This window comes from Stenella coeruleoalba, assembly GCF_951394435.1.
Source record: "Stenella coeruleoalba genome assembly, chromosome: 1".
NCBI classification, from domain to species: Eukaryota; Metazoa; Chordata; class Mammalia; order Artiodactyla; family Delphinidae; genus Stenella; species Stenella coeruleoalba.
Window position 1 is genome coordinate 183521401 of NC_137169.1, and position 24661 is coordinate 183546061.

At 36.2% G+C, this 24661-nt stretch overlaps 1 protein-coding gene across 3 annotated transcripts in view; it reads left to right on the forward strand.

Moving 5' to 3' along the window:
* The window catches only part of TNFSF18 (TNF superfamily member 18), an 87192-nt gene that overhangs the window by 31025 nt on the left and 31506 nt on the right, over positions 1-24661 (forward strand). The gene's annotated exons all lie outside the window — the stretch shown is intronic.

The following is a 24661-nucleotide window of genomic DNA, read 5'->3' on the forward strand; positions in this document are numbered from 1 at the left end:
GATGTTGAGCAGCTTTTCAAGTGCTTCTTGGCCATCTGTATGTCTTCTTTGGAGAAATGGCTATGTAGGTCTTCTGCCCATTTTTGGATTGGGTTGTTTGTTTTTTTAATATTCAGCTGCATGAGCTGTTTATATATTTTGGAGATTAATCCTTTGTCCATGGATTCGTTTGCAAATATTTTCTCCCATTCTGAGGGTTGTCTTTTCGTCTTGTTTATGGTTTCCTTTGCTATGCAAAAGCTTTGAAGTTTTATTAGGTTCCATTTGTTTATTTTTGATTTTATTTCCATTACTCTAGGAGGTGGATCAAGAAAGATCTTGCTGTGATTTATGTCAAAGAGTGTTCTTCCTATGTTTTCCTCTAAGAGTTTTATAGTGTCCAGTCTTACATTTAGGTCTCTAATGCATTTTGAGTTTATTTTTATATATGGTGTTGGGGAGTGTTCTAATTTCATTCTTTTACATGTAGCTGTACAGTTTTCCCAGCACCACTTATTGAAGAGACTGTCTTTTTTCCATTATATATCCTTGCCTCCTTTGTCATAGATAAGTTGATCAAGGGTGCATGAGTTTATCTCTGAGCTTTCTATCTTGTTCCATTGATCTATGTTTCTGTTTTGTGCCAGTACCATACTGTCTTGGTTATTGTAGCTTTATAGTATAGTCTGAAGTCAAGGAGTCTGTTTCCTCCAGCTCCGTTTTTTCCCCTCAAGACTGCTTTGGCTACTCAGGGTCTTTTGTGTCTCCATACAAATTTTAAGCTTTTTTGTTCTAGTTCCATAAAAAATGCCATTGGTAATTTGATCGGGATTGCATTGAATCTGTAGATTGCTTTGGATAATATAGTCATTTTCACAATATTGATTCTTCCAATCAAAGAAAATGGTATATCTCTCCATCTGCTCATATCATCTTTAATTTCTTTCATCAGTGTCTTATAGTTTTCTGCATACAGGTCTTTTGTCTCCCTAGGTAGGTTTATTCCTAGGTATTTTATTGTTTTGTTTTGCAATGGTAAATGGGCATGTTTCCTTAATTTCTCTTTCAGATTTTTCATCATTAGTGTATAGGAATGTAAGAGATTTCTGTGCATTAATTTTGTATCCTGCTACTTTACCAAATTCATTGATTAGCTCTAGTAGTTTTCTGGTAGCATCTTTAGGATTCTCTATGTATAGTATCATGTCATCTGCAAACAGTGACAGTTTTACTTCTTCTTTTCCAATTTCTATTCCTTTTATGTCTTTTTCTTCTCTGATTGCCATGGCTAGGACTTCCAAAACTATGTTGAATAATAGTGGCCAGAGTGGACAACCTTGTCTTGTTCCTGATTTTAGTGGAAATGCTTTCAGTTTTTCACCATTGAGAATGATGTTTGCTGTGGGTTTGTCGTATATGGCCTTTATTATGTTGAGGTAGGTTCCCTCTATGCCCACTTTCTGGAGAGTTTTTATCAGGAATGGGTGTTGACTTCTGTGAAAAGCTTTTTCTGCATCTATTGAGATGATCATATGGTTTTTATTCTTCAATTTGTCAATATGGTGTATCACATTGATTGATTTGCGTATATTGAAGAATCCTTGCATTCCTGGGGTAAATCCGAATTGGTCATGGTGTATGAGCCTTTTAATATGTTGTTAGATTCTGTTTGCTAGTATATTGTTGAGGATTTTTGCATCTATATTCATCAGTGATATTGGTCTATAGTTTTCTTTTTTTGTAGTATCTTTGTCTGGTTTTGGTATCAGGGTGATGGTAGCCTCATAGAATGAGTTTGGGAGTGTTCTTTCCTCTGCAATTTTTTGGAAGAGTTTGAGAAGGATGGGTGTTAGTTCTTCTCTAAATGTTTGATAGAATTCACCTGTGAAGCCATCTGGTCCTGGACTTCTGTTTGTTGGAAGATTTTTAATCACAGTTTCAATTACATTGCTTGTGATTGGTCTGTTCATATTTTCTATTTCTTCCTGGTTCAGTCTTGGAAAGTTATACCTTTCTAAGAATTTGTCCATTTCTTCCAGGTTGTCCATTTTATTAGCATAGAATTGCTTGTAGTAGTCTCTTAGGATGCTTTGTATTTTCTGCGGTGTCTGTTGTAACTTCTCCTTTTTCATTTCTAATTTTATTGATTTGAGTCCTCTCCCTCTTTTTCTTGATGAGTCTGGCTAATGGTTTATCAATTTTGTTTATCTTGTCAAAGAAACAGCTTTTAGTTTTATTGATCTTTGCTAGTGTTTTCTTTATTTCTATTTCATTTATTTCTGCTCTGATCTTTATGATTTCTTTCCTTCTGCTAACTTTGGGTTTTGTTTATTCTTCTATCTCTATTTCCTTTAGGTGTAAGGTTAGATTGTTTATTTGAGATTTTTCTTCTTTCTTGAGGTAGACTTGTATAGCTATAAACTTTCCTCTTAGAACTGCTTTTGCTGCATCCCACAGGTTTTGGATCATCGTGTTTTCATTGTCATTTGTCTCTAGGTATTTTTTGATTTCTTTGATTTCTTCAGTGATCGTTTGGTTATTTAGTAACGTATTGTTTAGCCTCCATGTGTTTGTGTTTTTTACGTTTTTTTCCCTGTAATTCATTTCTAATCTCATAGCATTGTGGTCAGAAAAGATGCTTGAGGGCTTCCCTGGTGGCGCAGTGGTTGAGAGTCCGCCTGCCGATGCAGGGGACACGGGTTCGTGCCCCGGTACGGGAAGATCCCACATGCTGCGGAGCGGCTGGGCCCGTGAGCCATGGCCGCTGAGCCTGCGCGTCCGGAGCCTGTGCTCTGCAGCGGGAGAGGCCACAACAGTGAGAGGCCCGCATAACGCCAAAAAAAAAAAAAAAAAAAAAAGAAAAGATGCTTGATACATTTTCAATTTTCTTAAATTTACTGAGGCTTGATTTGTGACCCAAGATGTGATCTATCCTGGAGAATGTTCTGTGCGCACTTGAGAAGAAAGTGTAATCTGCTGTTTTTGGATGGAATGTTATATAAATATCAATTAAGTCCGTCTTGTTTAATGTCTCATTTAAAGCTTGTGTTTCCTTATTTATTTTCATTTTGGATGACCTGTCCATTGGTGTAAGTGAGGTGTTAAAGTACCCCACTATTATTGCGTTACTGTCAATTTCCTTTTTTATGGCTGTTAGCATTTGCCTTATGTGTTAAGGTGCTACTATGTTGGGTGCGTATATATTTATAATTGTTATATCTTCTTCTTGGATTGATCCCCTGATCATTATGTAGTGTCCTTCTTTGTCTCTCGTAATAGTATTTATTTTAAAGTCTATTTTGTCTGATATGAGAATTGCTACTCCAGCTTTCTTTTGATTTCCATTTGCATGGAATATCTTTTTCCATCCCCTCACTTTCAGTCTGAATGTGTCTCTAGGTCTGAAGTGGGTCTCTTGTAGACAGCGTATATATGGGTCTTGTTTTTGTCTCTGTTCAGCACACCTGTGTCTTTTGGTTGGAGCATTGAATCTATTCACATTTAGGGTAATCATCAATATGTAGTTTCCTATTACCATTTTCTTAATTATTTTGGGTTTGTTTTTGTAGGTCCTTTTCTTGTGTTTCCCACTTAGAGAAGTTCCTTTAGCATTTGCTGTAGAACTGGTTTGGTGGTGCTGAATTCTCTTAGCTTTTGCTTGTTTGTAAAGCTTTTGATTTCTCCGTCGAATCTGAATGAGATCCTTGCTGGGTAGAGTAATCTTGGTTGTAGGTTCTTCCGTTTCATCATTTTAAGTATATCATGCCACTTCCTTCTGGCTTGTAGAGTTTCTGCTAAGAAATCAGCTGTTAACCTTATGGGAGTTCCCTTGTATGTTATTTGTCTTTTTTCCCTTGCTGCTTTTAATAATTTTTCTTTGTGTTTAATTTTTGCCAATTTGATTACTATGTATCTCAGCATGTTTCTTCTTGGGTTTATCCTGTATGTGACTTTCTGCACTTCCTGGACTTCGGTGTTAACTCTGCACTTCCTGGACTTGGGTGTTAACTCCCACGTTATGGAAGTTTTCAACTATAATCTCTTCAAATATTTTCTCTGGTCCTTTCTCTCTCTCGTCTCCTGTTGGGACCCCTATAATGTGAATGTTGTTATGTTTAATGTTGTCTCAGAAGTCTCTTAGGCTGTTTTCATTTCTCTTCATTCTTTTTTCTTTATTCTGTTTCGCAGCAGTGAATTCCACCATTCTGTCTTCCAGGTCACTTATCCATTCTTCTGCCTCAGTTATTCTGCTATTGATTCCTTCTAGTGTAGTTTTCATTTCAGTTATTGTGTTGTTCATCTCTGTTTGTTTGTTCTTTAATTCTTCTAGGTGTTTGTTAAACATTTCTTGCATCTTCTCGATCTTTGCCTCCATTCTTTTTCTGAGGTCCTGGATCATCTTCACTATCATTATTCTGAATTCTTTTTCTGGAAGGTTTCCTGTCTCCACTTCATTTAGTTGTTTTTCTGGGGTTTTATCTTGTTCCTTCATCTGCTACATAGTCCTCTGCATTTTCATCTTGTGTATCTTTCTGTGAATGTGGTTTTTGTTCCACAGGCTGCAGGATTGTGGTTCTTCTTGCTTCTGCTGTCTGCCCTCTGGTGGATGAGGCTATCTAAGAGGCTTATGCAAGTTTCCTGGTGGGAGAGACTGGTGGTGGGTAGAGCTAACTGTTGCTCTGGTGGGCAGAGCTCAGTAAAACTTTAATCTCCTTGACTGCTGTTGGGTGGGGCTGGGTTCCCTCCCTGTTGGTTGTTTGGCCTGAGGCAACCCAACACTGGAGCCTACCCGGGCTCTTTGGTAGGGCAAGTGGTGGACTCTGGGAGGGCTCTTGCCAAGGGGTACTTCCCAGAACTTCTGCTGCCAGTGTCCTTGTCCCCACGGTGAGCCACAGCCACCCCCTGCCTCTGCAGGAGACCCTCCAACACTAGCAGGTAGGTCTGGTTCAGTCTCCCCTGGGGTCACTGCTCCATCCCCGGGGTCCCGATGTGCACACTACTTTGTATGTGCCCTCCAAGAGTGGAGTCTCTGTTTCCCCCATTTCTGTCGAAGTCCTGCAATCAAATCCCAGTAGCCTTCAAAGTCTGTTTCTCTAGGAATTCCTCCTCCCGTTGCCAGACCCCCAGGTTGGGAAGCCTGACGTGGGGCTCAGACCCTTCACTCCAGTGGGTGAACTTCTGTGGTATAAGTGTTCTCCAGTCTGTGGGTCACCCACCCAGCAGTTATGGGATTTGATTTTACTGTGATTGCGCCCCTCCTACCATCTTGTTGTGGCTTCTCCTTTGTCTATGGATGTGAGGTATCTTTTTTGGTGAGTTCCAGGGCCTTCCTGTCAATGATTGTCCAGCAGCTAGTTGTGGTTCTGGTGTTCCCCCGAGAGGGAGTGAGAGCACGTCCTTCTACTCCGCCATCTTGGTTCCAATCCCCAGAAGTAATTTTCAAAATGGCAAAATCAAGATTATCTCTGACCACGGAACAAATTTTTAAAAGAAGATATAAGAAACTCAAGGCAAGAAGGACAATTAACCCTAAGTTATAATCTTAGTGTTGTTATCAATCTCTTGAGTAGCAAGTATAATTTAGTTCACCCATGGATTATTTTTTGAAACAAAAAATAGAGGTAGTTTAGTGTAGAGTCTCAAAGCACAGACTCTAAATTCAGACTATTGGCATTTGGATCCTGCTTTGCCACTAATAGTCTGACTTTGGGAAAACTACTTAATTTCTTTGTTTCAGTTTTCTCAACTGTAAAGTGAGAACTTAAATTCTCCATACCTTAGTTTCTTCATCTGTAAGATGTGAACAGTAGTGATACCTAAGAATCAAACGATTTAATACTTGTAGAGCACTTAGAAAAGTGTCTAGCATGCAATAAGTTCCTTATAAACATTTGTTAACTAAATATAAACGAGTGAACAATGAAGGAAGCATGGGTGGTATGTCATCAGGTTGTTATGCAAGAGGGGCACAGTCTTTGGAGACAGGCAGGTTAAAGTTTGGCTCTACCACTCTCTGACTGTGGAGGCTTGGACCAGTCAGTTTTTCCATCTGAAGAATAAACTTAATAGGCTGTTTGCAGAATTATTGTGAGGGTTTGAGCTAACCTGTGAGAATAACCTAGCTCAGTACGTAGGATATGTGAGGAGAGCATATTAGAAAAGTAACTATTTATCATTTTCCTTAAAGAATGAAAAGGTAGAAAAGAGATTACTTGCACAGCAGGAAGGATGGATTAGCCAACAGGAAGTTTTTTTGGCAATAAATCTTATAAAAGGCTGGAGCAATTCACAAGGAGAGTGTGTGGGCTCTCCCTTTAAGGCAAACCTTAATTTCATGATAATCAGGCATCTGAGTCAGTTTCATTTAGTAGGTATAGACTCTAGAGACATATTCCAGAAATTTTTTCCTCTCCTCCCTCTCCCCCTCCTCTTCTTTCCTCTCCTTATTCACTTCTCTTTCTTTCTTCCACACTGATTGAGTGCCTATCATGTGCCAAACATTATCCTAGGTAACAGTGACACATATATGACTAGAATCCATTTCCTGTCCTTCAGAGGGTCACTATCTAATACTTGTGTTTTATAAAAGGAGAAAATTCAGTGGTGCTAAACAGGAACTGCAGATATTAAGTCAGCTAGGCCTGTTATAGTGACATAGCTCTGTATTTCTACAAATCACTTTTCTTCTCTTGGCTCTTCCAATCAATGAATTAAGAACTCTAAATACCTATTGTGTGTTAGGTGTTATAATGAGCTCTGGGGATATATAGCTCATTAACACAGAATCCTGCTCTCCAGGCACTCACAGTGTCATAGGAGAGATGGACATACATACAGAGAATTGCCAGGCCTCACTGATGTGTTGGGATAGAGATAAGAGCAGAGAGTTAGTGTCTGGAGTAGAAAGTGTCAGTATATTCCTAGGAACAACAGGGAAGACTTCAAGGTGAGAATTTTTTTTAATCTGGGCTTGAAGGAGGGAGAAGGGAGAAGGTTTCCAGCAAAGAGAAGAATGTGAAGGCCTGAGTGTGCATAGCTTTGAGGGAAACAGAGATACTCAACCACCAGTAGACCCAAGGAGACTTGTAGACTAGTAGTATAGGATACAGGGTAAGGATCCAACTTGCTTATTTTGAATGTGAATGTCCAGTTTTCCCAACACCGTTTGTTGAAGAGACTATCATTTCTCAATTGTGCAGCCTTAGCACCCTTATTAAACATCATTTGATTACATATACTAGGGTTTATTTCTGGGTTCTCTAGTCTATTTCATTGGTCTATGTGTCTGTTTTTATGCCAGTACAACGCAGTTTTGATTACCATAGCTGTGTCATAAATTTTGAAATAGGAAGTGTCTGACCTCCAACTTTATTCTTTTTTGAGATTGTTCTGGCTATTCTGGGTCCCTTGAAGTTGCAAATCAATTTAAGATAGATTGTTCTATTTCTACAAAAAACATCATTTGGATTTTGATTGAAATTGTATTGAATCTATAGATCTCTTTCAGTAGTTTTTACATCTGAACAATATTAAGTCTTCCAATTCATGAATATTGGGTGTCTTTCCATTCATTGGTGTCTTCTTTAATTTCTCTAAGCAATATTTTGTAGTTTTAAGTGTACAAGTCTTTCATCTCCTTGGTTAAGTTTATTCTAAGTATTTTATTCTTTTAGACACTATTATAAATGGAATTGTTTTCCAATTTCCTTTTTGAAATGCAAATGATTTTTGTGTATTGATTTTTTTGTCCTGCAATTTTGCTTTATTAGTTCTCTATCAGAACTATTTGTTAAAATTTGTTTATTCTACAAGTTTGTGAGTCTCTGTGTGTGTAATCTTCACAATTTTCTGTAAGATAAGATCATGTTGTCTGAGAACAGATAGTTTTTACCGCTTTCTTTTCAATTTGAATCCTTTATTATTTTTCTTCTAATTGCTCTGGATAGGACTTCCAGTATTTTATTGAATAGAAAGTGAGCAACCTTGCTTTTTTCCCGATCTTAGAGAAAAAGTTTTCATTCTTTCACCATTGAGTGAGATATTAGCCAGAGCTTTTCATATATGGCTTTTATTTTGTTGTTTCCTTCTGTTTCTAGTTTGTTGAGTGTTTTTTATCATGAAAGTGTGTTGAATTTTGTCAATGCTTTTTCTGTATCAGTTGAGATGGTCATGTGCTTTTTTCCCCTTCATTCTGTATTACATTGATTACTTTTCATATGTTGAATCATCCTTGCATTCCAGGAAGAAACCACTTGATCATGGTATATAAACCTTCTAATGTACTATTGAATTCTGTTTGCTAGTGTTTTGTTGAGGACTTTTGCATTGATACTCATCAGGAATATTTATCTGTAGTTTTCTTGTATTGACTTTGCCTGGCTTTGATAGCAAGGCAATTTTTCCCTCTTTAAATGCATTTGGAAATGTTTCCTCTCCTTCAGTTTTTTGGAAGAGTTTGAGGAGTATGGTGTTCATTACTTAAATGTTTGATAGAATTCACCAGTGAAGTCATTTGTTCCTTAGCTTTTCTTTTGAAGAGGGTTTTGATTATTGATTCAATCTCTTTACTAGTTATGTCTTTTTATAGTTTCTATTTTCTCATGACAATTTTAGTAGACTATGTGTTTCTAGATTTTTGTCCATTTCACCTAAGTTATTCAATTTATTTGAGTACAATTATTGATAGTACTCTCTCATAATCCCTTATATTTTAATAAAATTGGTGGAAATGTCCAGGCTTTCATTTCTAATTTTAGTTGAGTCTTTCTTTTTTCTTAGTCAACTGAGGTACAGGTTTGTCAATTTTGTTAATTTTGAAAAATGAACCAACTCTTGGTTTCATTTATTTTTCTCTATTGCTTTTTTATTCTTTATCTTGTTTATCTTTGCTCTAATCTTTATTATTTCCTTCCTGCTACTAACCTTGGGTTTAGTTTATTCTCTTTGTGTTTCCTTAAGGTATAAATTTAGGTAGTTGATTTGGAAATCTTTTTTTTTTCTCTTTTTAAATTTTATCATTTACAGCCATAAATTTTTCCTTTAGGACTGCTTTTTCTTGATCACATAAGTTTTGGCAGGTTGTGTTTTCATTTTATTTTTTCTCAAGATTTTTCTAATTTCCCTTGGGATTTCTTCTTTGACTCATTGGTTATTTGACTGTACTGTTTAATTTCCACAGGTTTGTGGATTTTCTAATTTTTATTCTGCTACTGATTTCCAGTTTCATTCCATTGTGATTGAAAAAGCACTTTGCATGACTTTAATCTTTTAAAATTTATTAAGACTTATTTTGTGGCCTGATATATGATCTGTCCCATGTGTACTTGAGAAAACATGTTTTATGCTTTTTTATGAGTAGAGTTGTTCTTTATATGTAGTCTGCTAGGTCCAATTGGTTTATTAGCATTGTTCAAATCCTCTGTTTCCTTATTATCTGGTTTTTCTACCCATTATTGAAAGTGGGGTATTAAAGTCCTCTACTCTTATTGTTGAGCTGTCTAATTTCTCCCTTTAATTTTGTCAATGTTTACTTTATATATTTAGGAGCTCTGATGTTTGGTGCATATATGTTTATAATTGTTATATCTTCTTGGTGAATTGGCCCTTCTATCATTAAATGATATCCTTCTTTACCTCTTGTAACAGTTTCTAATTTAAAGTCTATTTTGTCTGATATTAGTGTAGCCACCTCTACTATTTGCATTGAATATATGTTACTGTTTGGTTACTATTTGCATGGAATATATGCTTCCATTCTTTCACTTTCAACTTATGTGTACTTAGATTTCGTTTGAGTCTCTTGTATACAGTATATAGTTGAATCTTATTTTTATATCCATACTGCCAATCTAAGTCTTTTGATTGGGGATTTTAAGCCATTAAAATTAAAATAATTACTGATAGGGAAGAACTTACTATTGCCATTTTGTTATTGTTTTCTGTATGTCATATAGCTTTTTGTTCCTCATTTCCTCCCTTACTGCTTTCTTTTGTGTTTAGTTGACTTTTTGTAATGACATGTTTTTGTTCCCTTCTCATTTCCTTTTGTGTACATTTTATATATATTTCCTTTGTGGTTATCATAGGGGTTGCATAGAATATCCTAAAGTTATAACGATATATTTTAAACTGATAACTACTTAATATCATCACATATAAAAATGCTACCCTTTTAGAACTCCACTCCTCTCCACTTTATATTGTTAATGTCATAAATTACATTTATATATTGTTGTTAACATAGATTTAGAATTTTTTAATGCTTTATATTTTAAATTTTATAAAGGAATTAAAAGGGGAGTTAAGCAAAATTACAACAGCACAGTTATTTACCTTTATGGGACAACTTTGTTGTTTTCATATGGCTTCAAGTTACTATCTAGCACCCTTTTGTTTCAACTTGAAGGACTCTTTAGTATTTCATGTAGGGAATGTGTAGTGGTAATGAACTCTCTATGCTTTCACTTATCTAGGAATGACTTACTTTATTCCTCATTTTATTTTTTATTTTTTTATTATTTAAATTTTTATTGGAGTATAGTTGATTTTTACCATGTTGTGTTAGTTTCAGGTGTACAGCAAAGTGAATCAGTTGTACATTTACATATATCTGCTCTTTTTAAGATTCTTTTCACATATAGGCCATTACAGAATATTGAGTAGAGTTCCCTATGCTATATAGTAGGTCCTTATTAGCTATCTGTTTTATGTATAGTAGTCTATATACCTCATTTTAAAGAACAGCTTTGCTGGATGTAGAATTCTCTGTTAACAGTTTCTTTCATTACTTTAAATATATCATCCAACTGCCTTCTGGCATACAAGGTTTCTGCTGAGAAACCTATGGATAATCTTATCAAAGATTCATTGTAGATGATGAGTCGTTTTTCTCGCAATATCCCATATTCTTTGTGTCTTTTACTTTTGATAGTTTGATTATAATATGTCTTTGTTTTTTAGTTCATTCTACTGGGAATTTCTTGAGCACCTCCTCTTTGATGTCTTCCTTGAATTTGGAAAGTTATGAACCATTATTTCTTCAAATAAACTCTAAGCCCCTTTCTTGCTTCTTTTCTTGGACTTTCATAATGCATGTATTCATCTACTTGAAGATATCTCATAAGTAGCTTAGTTTCTGTTTTCTTTTCTTCATTTTTTTTTTCTTTTTTTCCTCCACAGACTAAATACCTTTAAATGACCTGTTCATTGATTCATTCTTCTGCCTGTTTGAGTCCATTGTTGAACCCCTATATTGAATTTTTTGATTCAGTGATTGTATTATTCAGCTTCAGAAATTCTGTTTAGTTCTTTTTTTTTTTAACAATTCCTATCTTTTTGTTGATATTCTAATTTTGTTCATTTATGATTTTCTGATTTTCTTAGTTCTTGGTGTTTTCCATTAGCTCTTTGAGAATATTTAAAACAGTTATTTTAAAGTCTTTGTCAAGTGATTCTGAAGCCAGTATTTCTGTAGTGTTATTTTCTAGAGACTTATCTTATTCCTCTGAATAGGTTTCCTTATTTGTTTGTATACTGTGATCTTTTGTTGAGAATTAAGCATTTGAAACAATAGTCACCTCTCCCTATCTTTGGGGACTAGCTTTGGAAGTGGAAGACCTTATGCAGTGGAAGACCTTCACCAATCAGCCTGGCATGAAGACATAAGTTATTCTCAGATGGTGCATTCATCTTTCCTGAGTGTGTGCATGGGCTTTCCCCCTGTATATATGGGTGGTTTTAAAAATATATATACACCATTTTTTAGTGCACTTTTAGCACTTGTTATCATTGGTAGATATGTTGCTTGGTTTGGTTGCTCTCTTCTTTCTTTTTCTTTTTAATAATTTTTTTATTTTAATAAATTCATTTTATTTTATTTTTTCCTTCTTACTTTCCTTTTTTCTCCCTTTTCTTCTGAGCTGTGTGGCTGATAGTGTCATTGTGCTCCAGCTAGGTGTCAGGCATGTGCCTCTGAGGTGGGAGAGCAGAGTTCAGGACATTAGTCCACCAGAGACCTCCTGGTGCCATGTAATATAAACCAGCGAAAGCTCTCCCCCAGATCTCCATCTCAACACTAAGACCCAGCTCCACTCAGCAACCAGCAAACTACAGTGCTAGACATGCTATGCCAAACAACTAGCAAGAGAGGAACCCCACCCATTAGCAGAGAGGCTGTCTAAAATCATAATAAGGTCACAGACACCCCAAAACACACCACCAGACCTGTCCTGCCCACCAGAAAGACAAGATCCAGCCTTATCCCAGAACCCAGGCACCAGTCCCCTCCACCAGGAAGCCTACACAACCCACGGAAGCAACCTTAGCCACTGGGGGCAGACACCAAAAACAATGGGAACTATGAAACTGTAGCCTGCAAAAAGGAGACCGCCAAAAACAGTAAGTTAAGCAAAATGAGAAGACAGAGAAACACACAGCAGATGAAGGAGCAAGGTAAAAACCCACCAGACCAAAAAAATGCAGAGGAATAGGCAGTCTACCTGAAAAAGAATTCAGACTAATGATAATAAACATAATCCAAAATCTAGGAAATAGAAGACAGAAAATACAAGAAACATTTAGGACCTAGAAGAACTAAAGAGCAAACAAACAAAGATGAACAACACAATAAATGAAATAAAAATTTGTCTAGAAGGAATCAATAGCAGAATAACTGAGGCAGAAGAATGGATAAATGACCTGGAAGATAAAATAGTGGAAATAGCTACTGCAGAGAAGAATAAAGAAAAAAGAATAAAAAGAATGGAGGACAGTCTCAGAGACCTCTGGGACAACATTAAACACACGGACATTTGAATTATAGGAGTCCCAGAAGAGGAAGACAAAAAGAAAGACACTGAGAAAATATTTGAGAGATTATAGTTGAAAACTTCCCTAATATGGGAAAGGAAATAGTCAAGTCCAGGAAGTGCAGAGAGTACCATACAGGATAAATCCAAAGAGAAACACACCAAGACACATTTTATCAAACTGTAAAAAATGAAATACAATGAAAAAATATTAAAAGCAACAAGGGAAAAACAACAAATAACATACAAGGGAATCCCTATAAGGTTAACAGCTGATCTTTCAGCAGAAACTCTGCAAGCCAGAAGGGAGTACCAGGATATGTTTAAAGTGATGAAAGGGGAAAAACCTACAACCAAGATTACACAGCAAGGATCTCATTAAGATTCGATGGAGAAATTAAAACCTTTACAGACAAGGAAAAGCTAAGAGAATTCAGCACCAGCAAACCAGCTTTACAACAAATGCTAAAGGAACTTCTCTAGGCAGGAACACAAGAGAAGGAAAAGACCTACAATAACAAAGCCAAAACAATTAAGAAAATGGTAACAAGAACATACATATCAATAACTACCTTAAATGTAAATGGATTAAATGCTCCAACCAAAAGACATAGACTGGCTGAATGGATATATAAACAAGACCCATATATTTGCTGTCTACAAGAGACCCACTTCAGACTTAGGGAAACATACAGACTGAAAGTGAGGGGATGGAAAAAGATATTCCATGCAAATGGAAATCAAAAGAAAGCTGGAGTAGCAATTCTCATGTCAGACAATACAGACTTTAAAATAAAGACAATTACAACAGACAAAGAAGGACACTACATAATGATGAAGTGATCAATCCAAGAAGAAGATATAACAATTGTAAATATTTATGCACCCAACATAGGAGCACCCCAATACATAAGGCAAATGCTAACAACCATAAAAGGGGAAATTGACAGTAACAGAATCATAGTAGGGGACGTTAACACCCCACTTTCACCAATGGGCAGATAATCCAAAATGAAAATAAATAAGGAAACACAAGCTTTAAATGATACATTAAACAAGATGAACTTAATTGATATTTATAGGACATTCCATCCAAAAACAACAGAATACACTTCTTCTTAAGTGCTCATGGAACATTCTCCAAGATAGATCATATCTTGGGTCACAAATCAAGCCTTGGTAAATTTAAGAAAATTGAAATTGTATCAAGTATCTTTTCTGACCACAATGCCATAAGACTTGATATCAGTTTCACGGGAAAATCTGTAAATATTTTTATTCCGGGAATGCAAGGATTTTTCAATATGCACAAATCAATCAATGTGTAAATCATATTAACAAATTGAAGGATAAAAACCATATGATAATCTCAATAGATGCAGAAAAAGCTTTCAACGAAATTCAACACTCATTTATGATAAAAACGCTCCAGAAAGCAGACATAGAGGGAACTTACCTCAACATAATAAAGGCCATATATGACACACCCTCAGCCAAAATCATTCTCAGTGTGAAAAACTGAAACCATTTCCTCTAAGATCAGGAACAAGACAAGGCTGTCCACTCTCACCACTATCATTCAATATAGTTTTGCAAGTTTTAGCCACGGAAATCAGAGAATAAATAAAAAGGATCCAAATCAGAAAAGAAGATGTAAAGCTGTCACTGTTAGCAGATGACATGATACTATACATAGAGAATCCTAAAGATGCTACCAGAAACTACTAGAGCTAATCAATGAATTTGGTAAATGCAGGATACAAAATTAATGCACAGAAATCTCTTGCATTTCTATACATTAATGAAGAAAAATCTGAAAGAGCAATTAAGGAAACACTCCCATTTACCACTGCAACAAAAAGAATAAAATACCTAGGAATAAACCTACCTAAGGAGGCAAAAGACCCATATGCAGAAAACTATAAGACACTGATGAAGCAAATCAAAGATGACAAAAACAGATGGAGAGATATACCATGTTCTTGGATTGGAAGAATCAACATTGTGAAAATGACTATACTACCCAAAGTAATCTATGGATTCAATGCAATCCCTATCAAACTACCAAAAAATTTTCACAATTTGTATGGAAACACAAAGGGCCCCGTATAGCCAAAGTAATTTTGAGAAAGAAAAACGGAGCTGGAGGAATCAGGCTCCCAGTCTTCAGACTATACCACAGAGCTACAGTAATCAAGACAGTATGGTACTGGCACAAAAACAGAAATATAGATCAATGGAACAGGATAGAAAGCCCAGAGATAAACCCATGCACATATGGTCACCTTATCTTTGATAAAGGAGGCAAGAATATACAATGGAGAAAAGACAGCCTCTTCAATAAGTGGTGCTGGGAAAACTGGACAGCTACATGTAAAACAATGAAATTAGAACACTCCCTAACACCATACACAAAAATAAACTCAAAATGGATTAAAGACCTAAATGTAAGTCCATACACTCTAAAACTCTTTGAGGAAAACAGAGGCAGAACACTCTATGACATAAATCACAGCACGATCCTTTTTGACCCACCTCCTAGAGAAATGGAAATAAAAATAAAAATAAACAACTGGAACCTAATGAAACTTAAAAGCTTTTGCACAGCAAAGGAAACCATAATCTACACAAAAAGGCCACCCTCAGAATGGGAGAAAATATTTGCAAATGAAGCAACTGACAAAGGATTAATCTCCAAAATTTACAAGCAGCACATGCAGTTCAATATACAAAAAGCAAACAACCCAATCCAAAAATGGGCAGAAGACCTAAATAGAAATATCTCCAAAGAAGACATACAGATGGCCAACAAACACATGAAAGGATGCTCAACATCACTAATCATTAGAGAAATGTAAATCAAAACTACAATGAGGTATCACCTCACACCAGTCAGAATGGCCATCATCAAAAAATCTACAAACAATAAATGCTGGAGAGGGTGTGGAGAAGAGGGAACCCTCTTGCACTGTTGGTGGGAATGTAAATTGATACAGCCACTATGAAGAACAGTATGTAGGTTCCTTAAAAAACTAAAAATAGAACTACCATATGACCCAGCAATCCCACTACTGGGCATATACCCTGAGAAAACCATAATTCAAAAAGAATCATGTACCACAATGTTCGTTGCAGCTCTATTTACAATAGCCAGGACACGGAGCCAACCTAAGTGTCCATCGACAGATGAATGGATAAAGAAGATGTGGCGCATATATACAATGGAATATTACTCAGCCATAAAAAGAAATGAAATTGAGTTTTTTGTAGTGAGGTGGATGGACCTAGAGTCTGTCTACAGTGTGAAGTATGTCAGAAAGAGAAAAACAAATACCATATGCTAACACATACATATGGAATCTAAAAAAAAATGGTTCTGAAGAACCTAGGGGCAGGACAGGAATAAAGACTCAGATGTAGAGAATGGACTTGTGGACACGGGGAGGGGTAAGGGTAATCTGGGACGAAGTGAGACAGTGGCATGGACTAATATATACTACCAAACGCAAAATAGATAGCTAGTGGGAAGCAGTTGCATAGCAAGGGAGATCAGCTCGGTGCTTTGTGACCACCTAGAGGGGTGGGATAGGGAGTGTGGGAGGGAGGGAGACGCAAGAGCAAGGAGATATGGGGATATATTTATAGCAGATTCACTTTGTTATAAAGCAGAAACTAACAGCATTGTAAAGCAATTATACTCCAATAAAGATGTTAAAAAAATATCTAGTCTGTACTTACTTTTTTAACAAGGATGTGGTTTTGTGGCAGGGTTCAGATTAAAACATGGTTTGATATACATCAGAAGACAGATGTACAGGATAATCACTAGTGTCTACAGGGTGTCTAGTAAGATCCTGATTATTATAAATCACTGGCAGGGTGTACAGTTTGGATAAGACCAATATGGTTCTTGCTGTTTATACAACAGGGTTTAGGCAACATGACGAGCACAAACACTGCTCTGCTTCCTTTCCTTGGCAATCAGCATCTCATAGGAGAGAGAGGCTGGAGCATTACAGCCAGCCATAAGACCACCAGGTCTTAGCTGTACAATAAAAATGTTGTTATTGGTGTCACGATATTTAGGGGAAAAAATGATTAACCAAAATGTGAAGCAAACATTTCAGCATAGATTTAGCCCTGTTGATAGGTGATTGATTAGTGGGATGAATATGGTACTTATAAATTCAAGCCTTAGGAGCTGAATTCGTGCTAGTGCCAGTAGCATGGGTGCTACTCTGTGATGATCTAATGTTAGTAAAGCCATCCATTAATCCATCCAGTGCTCATTAAGCATTATCTATGAACCTGGCCTTAGGTAGGCTTTGGATGTAAAGAGATTAAAAAAACACCTCTAGAGTCCTACACCCCAATGGAGAAGATGTATAAGTAAGCAGATGATTTATACTGTGGGATGGTAAATGCTAAAATATGGATAAATATGGTGAGGTTTGGGAACAAATGGAAGAGGCACTTAACTAAGATGAAAAAGTCAAGGGATGATTTCTCTAGGAAGTAGTGCTTGGTTGAATTTCAGAGGATGCTAAGAGTTGGCTAGCACAAGATTAAGAAGGGGAAAAACTGAAGGGTGATTTTTGTCTAATACTGGCCTCTCTGTTATTGGTACTTCTAGTAAGCAGATTCCTGCCATAAGCTAATACAGTTAATAGCCTATTTTGGAGTAAGAGCTTCCCCTGAGCAGGAAACCAGAAGATACTAAGAACCCTTTCTCAAATACAAAGAAGAAAAACTGTAACCTGTAATGACTAGACCCTTTCAGTGGCAGAACAGCACTGAGCCTTCTCACAGAACCCTTAGGCAGTTTGTCTCTCAGCTGAAGAAACTTGTAGTGTATCAAAAGGAACGCTAGTTAGAGCTTAGACATCTATTCTAAACAAGCCCTCACCTCACACTTGAATAACCATTATGTCCAGTTTAGAGCACAGGTAATAATATTGAGGATATAGACTATAATTCCTAATAACTCTTTTAGTGGGTAGGGTCACCTGAACACTTCCTGTTGAATTTTTTTTACACTGTTTAGCACCAAAGAGAGGAAGAAACATCCATGTGAAAGCACTTGATTATATACTACTTTTTATATTCCTCAATATTTAAAAAATTACTTAAAAATAATTTCCAAGAATAAGCTATATCCATTCAATATGGATGCAATGCAGCCATTAAATATTATTTTGTAGATTATTTAAAGGCAATGCCAGTTATACTAAGTATAAAAAGCAAGTTATATAACTGCATGAAAAGTATGACTCTAAATTTGTATATATAAAAAATGCATCCATCCTTTCCCCTGCAATGCCTTACCTCTTTGTGACTGGTACAGGAATTACTGTAGAGATAGCTCATAGCCAAGAATACACAAGTGGATGTTATGTTCTAACGTGAAACTTCTAAGTACAAAAACTGCCTTTTGCAGATTTCACAAAGAGGTGCCTTCCACCCAATGTTATAGCAACATCCCTTTTCCTATATAGACAAAATGGCTAGAGTTGGGGAAAGGGGTCATTTGCAGTAAGGACAAATATTAGAAGATCACCTGTGTGGACAAGTCTTTTAGAGGAATGACCTAGTGTGTCAGGGCACGGCTTCTCTTCATGCCCCACACCTGTCTCTCATCTCCGCAGAATAAGGCACATATGACATTGATCTAACGTGAGCCTAGGCCATGTCATGGAGGGAGTAACAGGCAGGGAGTGGCTATTTACCCAAAAGACTCTTGCGGAGAAAGATGAACCTGCATTGGGAGACCCCTGGAAATAACCTATTGGGAGTGAAGGAAGGATGCAGCAGTGCTCTCCAAAGGACTCCCTGACATCAGAAGGCAACAAAGGACCAGCTGGTCCTATGATAGGTTGAAGGACCACGCACAGATGTCCACACGCTAATCAGCAGAGCCTGTGAATACATTTCCTTATATGGCCAAAGGGACTCTGCAGATGTAATGAAGGTTATGCACCTTAAAATAGGGAGGTTATCCTGGATTATCCAGGTGAGCCCAGTGTAATCACAAAGGTCCTCAAAAACATAGAACTTTTGATGTTTGGAGTTAGAAAAGGGGGAGTCAGAGAAATTTGAAGTACGAGAAGGATTTGACCCACCAGTGCTGGCTTGAAGATGGAGGGGAACTGAATTCTGCCAACTGCCTGAATGAGCCTAGAGAAGATTCTCCCCCAGAGCCTTCGGATAAGAAAGCTGAAGTGTTATTTCAGCCTTGTGAGATCCTAAGCAGAGTACCCAGTTGAGTACCTCAGACTTCTGACCTACAAAACTATGAGATAATAAATGGTTGCTGTTTTGAACTACTACATTTGTGATAATTAATAGTGGCAGCAATAGGAAACTAATACATATCCCAACCACTAATGGGTAACCCAAAGGGATCATGGCCCAACAAAGTAATACCAAATCTCCACTAATGGCCTCTGCTGGCCTGAGCAGTCTCCCCTCCTCCCCTCCAACTCCGCATGTGTTCTCTCTGCCTTCATGCTGAACTGGTGGGCCAAGGCACAGGGAATGTGAGATGGAGAGAAAGCAGGTAACATCCATACCACCTCTTTCCCAACTGCCACAGCTTACATGTATAGGTGTGTGGGGTAGGGAGTGGTGGGTAAGTGGGTGAGATTGCAAAAAGGGCAAACTTTGGCATTAGTTATTGGAAAAATAAATCCTTCTTTGTGTGTAAATTGATAAGTTTGGACTATTGATCTTATTTGTTTTGTAGATACAGAAAAAAGAGTAGGAAAGTAATAAAATCTACATGTTAACAGTGGTTATACTAGGTTATGTGTGATTTTAACTATTGTATTTTTCTGGATTTTTGAAAATTTCTACTGTTATATAAAGTATATTTATCAAGGGAATTCAGTTATTGTTTCTTTTAAGGGTTTGTACATTTTTGTAAAGTCTATATCTTATGCCATTTAAAAAAAATTTCCAAAGTACCTACTGAAACACTTTCTTTGAAAATTTGAGGGAAGTTAGCATTCAGTATTTTGTATCAGTAAACCTTTTATGTATTAATACTTAACGATCACTAGGGTGATATTATTACAATATTTACTTTCTTTTTTCCCTCAACTTTATTGAGATATATTTGACATATAGCATTGTGTAAGTTTACGGTGTACAACATGTTGATTTGATACACATATATTGCAAAATTATTATTATCTTAGCATTAACACCTGAATCACATCACCTAATTACTATTTTGAATGTGTGTGTGTGTGTGTGTGTGTGTGTGTGTGTGTGTGTGTTGAGAACATTTAAGATATCCTCTCTGAGCAACTTTCATGAATATAGTATAGTATTATTAACTATATTTGGTATGCTGTACATGAGACCCCCAGAACTTTTATACCTTATAACTGGAAGTTTGTACTTTTTGACCAATATCTTCCCTTTTCCTTTGCCATCCAGCCTCTGGTAGCCACTATTCTAGTCCCTTTGAGTTCAGCTTTTTTTTAAGATTCCATACACAAGTAATATTTTGTGGCATTTGTCTTTTTCTGACTTAATTCACTTAGCATAATACCCTCAAGCTTCATCCATCTTGTCACAAAAGGTATGATATCCTTCTTTATGGCTGAATAATATGCCATTGTATATATATAGTGATTCTTTATTGATTCTTTTCTTGATGGATATTTAAGTTGTTTTCATATTTTAGCTGCTGTGAATAATGCTGCAAGGCACATGGGATTGCAGATATATTTTTGAGATTCTGTTTTCATTTCTTTTGATTTATACCCACAAGTAGGAATGCTGGATCATGTGATATTTCTATTTTAAATTTTTTCAGGAAACTCCATATTGTTTTTCATAGTGGTTGCACCAATTTACATTCCTACAAACAGTGCAAAAAGATTCCCTTTTCTCACCATCCTTCTCAACACTTGTTATCTCTTACCTTTTTGATGATAGCCATTCTAACAGGTGTAAGGTGATATCTCATTGTGGTTTTGATTTGCATTTTCTTGATTATTAATGATGTTGAGAATGAAGTTTATACACCTGTTGAACACTTGTATGTCTTCTTTGGGAAAATGTCTATTCAGTTCCTCTGTCCATTTTAAAATCAGATTTAGTTTTGCTGTTAAGTGAGTTCTTTATATATGTTGGATATTAACCCCTTATCAGATATATGATTTAAATATTTTCTCCTATTCTGTAGGTTTTATTTTCATTTTGTTTATGATTTCCTTTGCTGTGCAAAAACTTTTAAATTTGATGTAGTCTCACTTGTTTATTTTTGCTTTTGTTGCATGTGCTATTGGTGTCAAATCCAAAAAATCATTGCTGAGACTGATGTCATGCAGGTTACGCCCTATGTCTTCCTCTAAGATTTTTATGGTTTCAGGTCTTAACATTCAGTTCTTTAATCCACTTTCAGTTGATTTTTGTGTATGGCATAATATAGGGATCCAGTTTCATTCTTTTGCATGTGGCTGCCTAGTTTTACCAACACCATTTAATGAAGAGACTATCTGTTTTCCAGTGTATATTTGTGGCTCCTTAGTTATAAATTAATTGATCATATATGCATGAGTTTTTTTCTGGGCTCTCTGTTGTGTTCCATTGATCTATGGTCTGTTTTTATGCCAATACCATACTGTTTTGATTACTATAACTTTAAAATATAGTTTGAAGTCAGGAGGTGTAATGCCTCCAGCTTTGTTCTTTTTCAAGTTTGCTTTGGCTATTTGGGGTCTTTCATTCTATACAAATTTTAGAATTAAAAAAATTCTGTGAAAAATGCCATTGGAATTTTGATAGAGATTATTAAATCTGTAAATTGCTTTGGGTAGGATGGACATTTTAACAATATTAATACTTCTAATCCATGAGCATGTAATATTTTTTTCATTGGTTTGTGTTTCCTTCAATTTCTTTAATTAATGTCTTACAGATTTCAGTATACAAAAGTTTCATGTTGCTTAAATTTATTCCTAGGTATTTTATTCTTTTTGATGCAATTATAAATGGCATTGTTTTCTTAATTTGTCTTTCTGATAGTTTGTTGTTAGTGTATAGAAATGCAACCGATTTTTGTATATTAATTTTTTATCCTGCAGCTTTTCTGAATTCATATGTTCGTTCTAACAGTTTTTTTGATGGAGTCTTTAGGGTTTTCTGTGTATGACATATGTCATCTGCAAATAGAGACAATTTTACTTCTTCCAATTTGGATGTGTTTTATTTCCTTTTTTTGCTTAATTGCTCTGGCTAGGACTACTAGAACAATATTAATGAAAGTAGTGAGAGTGGGCAGACTTTTCTTATTCATGATCTTAGAGGAAAAAAATTTCAGCTTTTCACTGTTGAGTATAATGTTAGCTGTGGACTTCTCATATATGACCTTTATTGTGTTGAGGTACATTTCCTCTATACTCAGTTTGTTGAGAGGTTTTTTTTTTTTTTAACATGAAAGGATGTTGAATTTTGTCGAATGCTTGTACTTTTATCTATTGAGATGATCATTGATTTTTATCCCTTATTTTGTTAATGTGGTGTATCACAGTTGTATCACATTGATTAATTTGCAGATGCTGAACATTCCTTGCATCCCTGGAATAAATCCCACTTGATCATGGTGTGTGATCCTTTAACGTACTGTTGAATTTGGTTTGCTAATATTTTTGGAGGATTTTTGCATCTATGTTCATCATGGATATTGGCCTGTAATATTCTTTTCTTATAGGATTATTGTCTGGTTTTTGTATCAGGGTAATGCTGGCTTTGTAAAATGCATTTGGAAGTGTTCTCCTCCCTTCCATTTTTTGAAGGAACTTGAGAATGATTGGTATTAATTCTTTTTTTAAATGTTTGGTAGAATGCAACAGTGAAGTCATCTAGTCCTGAACTTCCTTTGGGAGCTTTCTGAATCAATAATCTACTTATTAGTAATTGATCTGTTTAGAATTTCTGTTTCTTCCTGATTCAGTCTTGGTAGGTTGTATAATTCTACAAATTTATTCATTTCTTCTAGGTTGTCCAATTTGTTTGTGTATAATTCTTCCTAGTTGTCTCTTATGACTATTTGTATTTGTGTAATATCACTTGTAATGTCTCCTTTTTCATTTATAATTTTATTTATTTGAGTCCTTTCTTTTTTTCGTGGTTAGTCCAGCTAAAGGTTTTCTATTTTGTTTATTTTTTTCTGTCTCTGTTTCATTTATTTTCACTCTGATCTTTGTTATTTCTTCTTCCTGCCTAATTTGGGCTTAATTTGTTCTTCTCTTTCTGTTTCTTGAGGTGTAAAATTAGGTTGTTAATTGAGATCTTTGTTTTTTTCTTGATGTATGTGTTATCACTATAAATTTACCTCTTAGAAATGCTTTTGCATCATCCCATGATATTGGTATGTTGTATGTCCATTTTCATCTATCTCAAGCTATTTTTTGATTTCTGTTTTGATTTCTTGTTTGGCCCACTGATCTTTTTTCAGGAGCATGTTGTTTAATCTTCACGTATTCGTAAATTTTCCAGTTTTGTTCTTGTAATTGATTTCTAGTTTCTTACCGTTGCTGTTGGAAAAGATACTTGATATGATGTCAGTCTTCTTAAATTTATTGGGACTTTTTTTGTGGCCTACCATATGATCTGTCCTTGAGAATGTTTCATGTGCGCTTGAGAAGAATGTATATTCTGCTGCTGCTGGATGAAATGCTCTATAAATGTCAAGTCTTTCTGGTCTAAAATGTAGTTTAAGTCCATTTTTTTTTTTTTTTTTTTTTTTTTTTTGCGGTATGCGGGCCTCTCCCTGTTGTAGCCTCTCCCGTTGCAGAGCACAGGCTCCGGACGTGCAGGCTCAGCGGCCATGGCTCATGGGCCCAGCCGCTCCACGGCATGTGGGATCTTCCCGGACCGGGGCACGAACCCGTGTCCCCTGCATTGGCAGGCGGACTCTCAACCACTGCGCCACCAGGGAAGCCCTAAGTCCATTTTTTAAAACTGATTTTCTGTCTGGGTGATCTATCCATTGATGAAAGTGGGTTATTAAAGTCCCCTATTATTATTCTGTCACTGTCTACTTCTTCCTTCAGGTCTGTTAGTATTTGCTTTATTTATCTAGGTGCTCCTATAAATATTTACAAATCTTTATCTCTTCTTGATGAATTGAGCCCTTTATTGTTATATAATAACGTCTTTTTGTCTCTTATTGCAGTCTTTGGCTTAAAGTTTATTTTGTCTGATGTATAGCTAGCCCTGCTTTCTTTTGGCTTCCATTTGCATGGACTATCTTTTTCCATCCTTTTATTTTCAGTCTGTGTCCTTAAAGCTGAAATGAGTCTCTTGTAGGCACCATATAGGTAGATCTTGTTTTTTAATCCATTTAGTCAGTTTATGTGTTTTTTTTTTAATCCATCTATTTATTTATGGCGGCATTGGGTCTTTGTTGCTGCGTGTGGGCTTTCTCTAGTTGCAGCGAGCAGGGGATACTCCTCATTGTAGAACGTGGGCTTCGCACTGCAGTGGCTTCCCTTGTTGTGGAGCATGAGCTCTAGGCATGTGGGCTTCAGTAGTTGTGGCACACGGGCTTAGTTGCTCCATGGCATGTGGGATCTTCCCAGACAAGGGCTTGAACCCGTGTCCCCTGCATTGGCAGGTGGATTCTTAACCACTGCACCACCAGGAAAGTTCACAGTTTATGTGTTTTGACTGGAGAATTTAGTCCATTTGCACGTAAAGTAATTGCTTTTAGATATGGATTTGCTCTTCCTATTTTGTTAATTTTTTTTCTGGTTGCTATATTCCTTTCTTGCTCTCTTCCTTTGTGGTTTGATGACTTTCTTAAGTGATATGCCTAGATTTCTTTCCTTTTCTCTTTTGTGTATCTACTATAGGTTTTTACT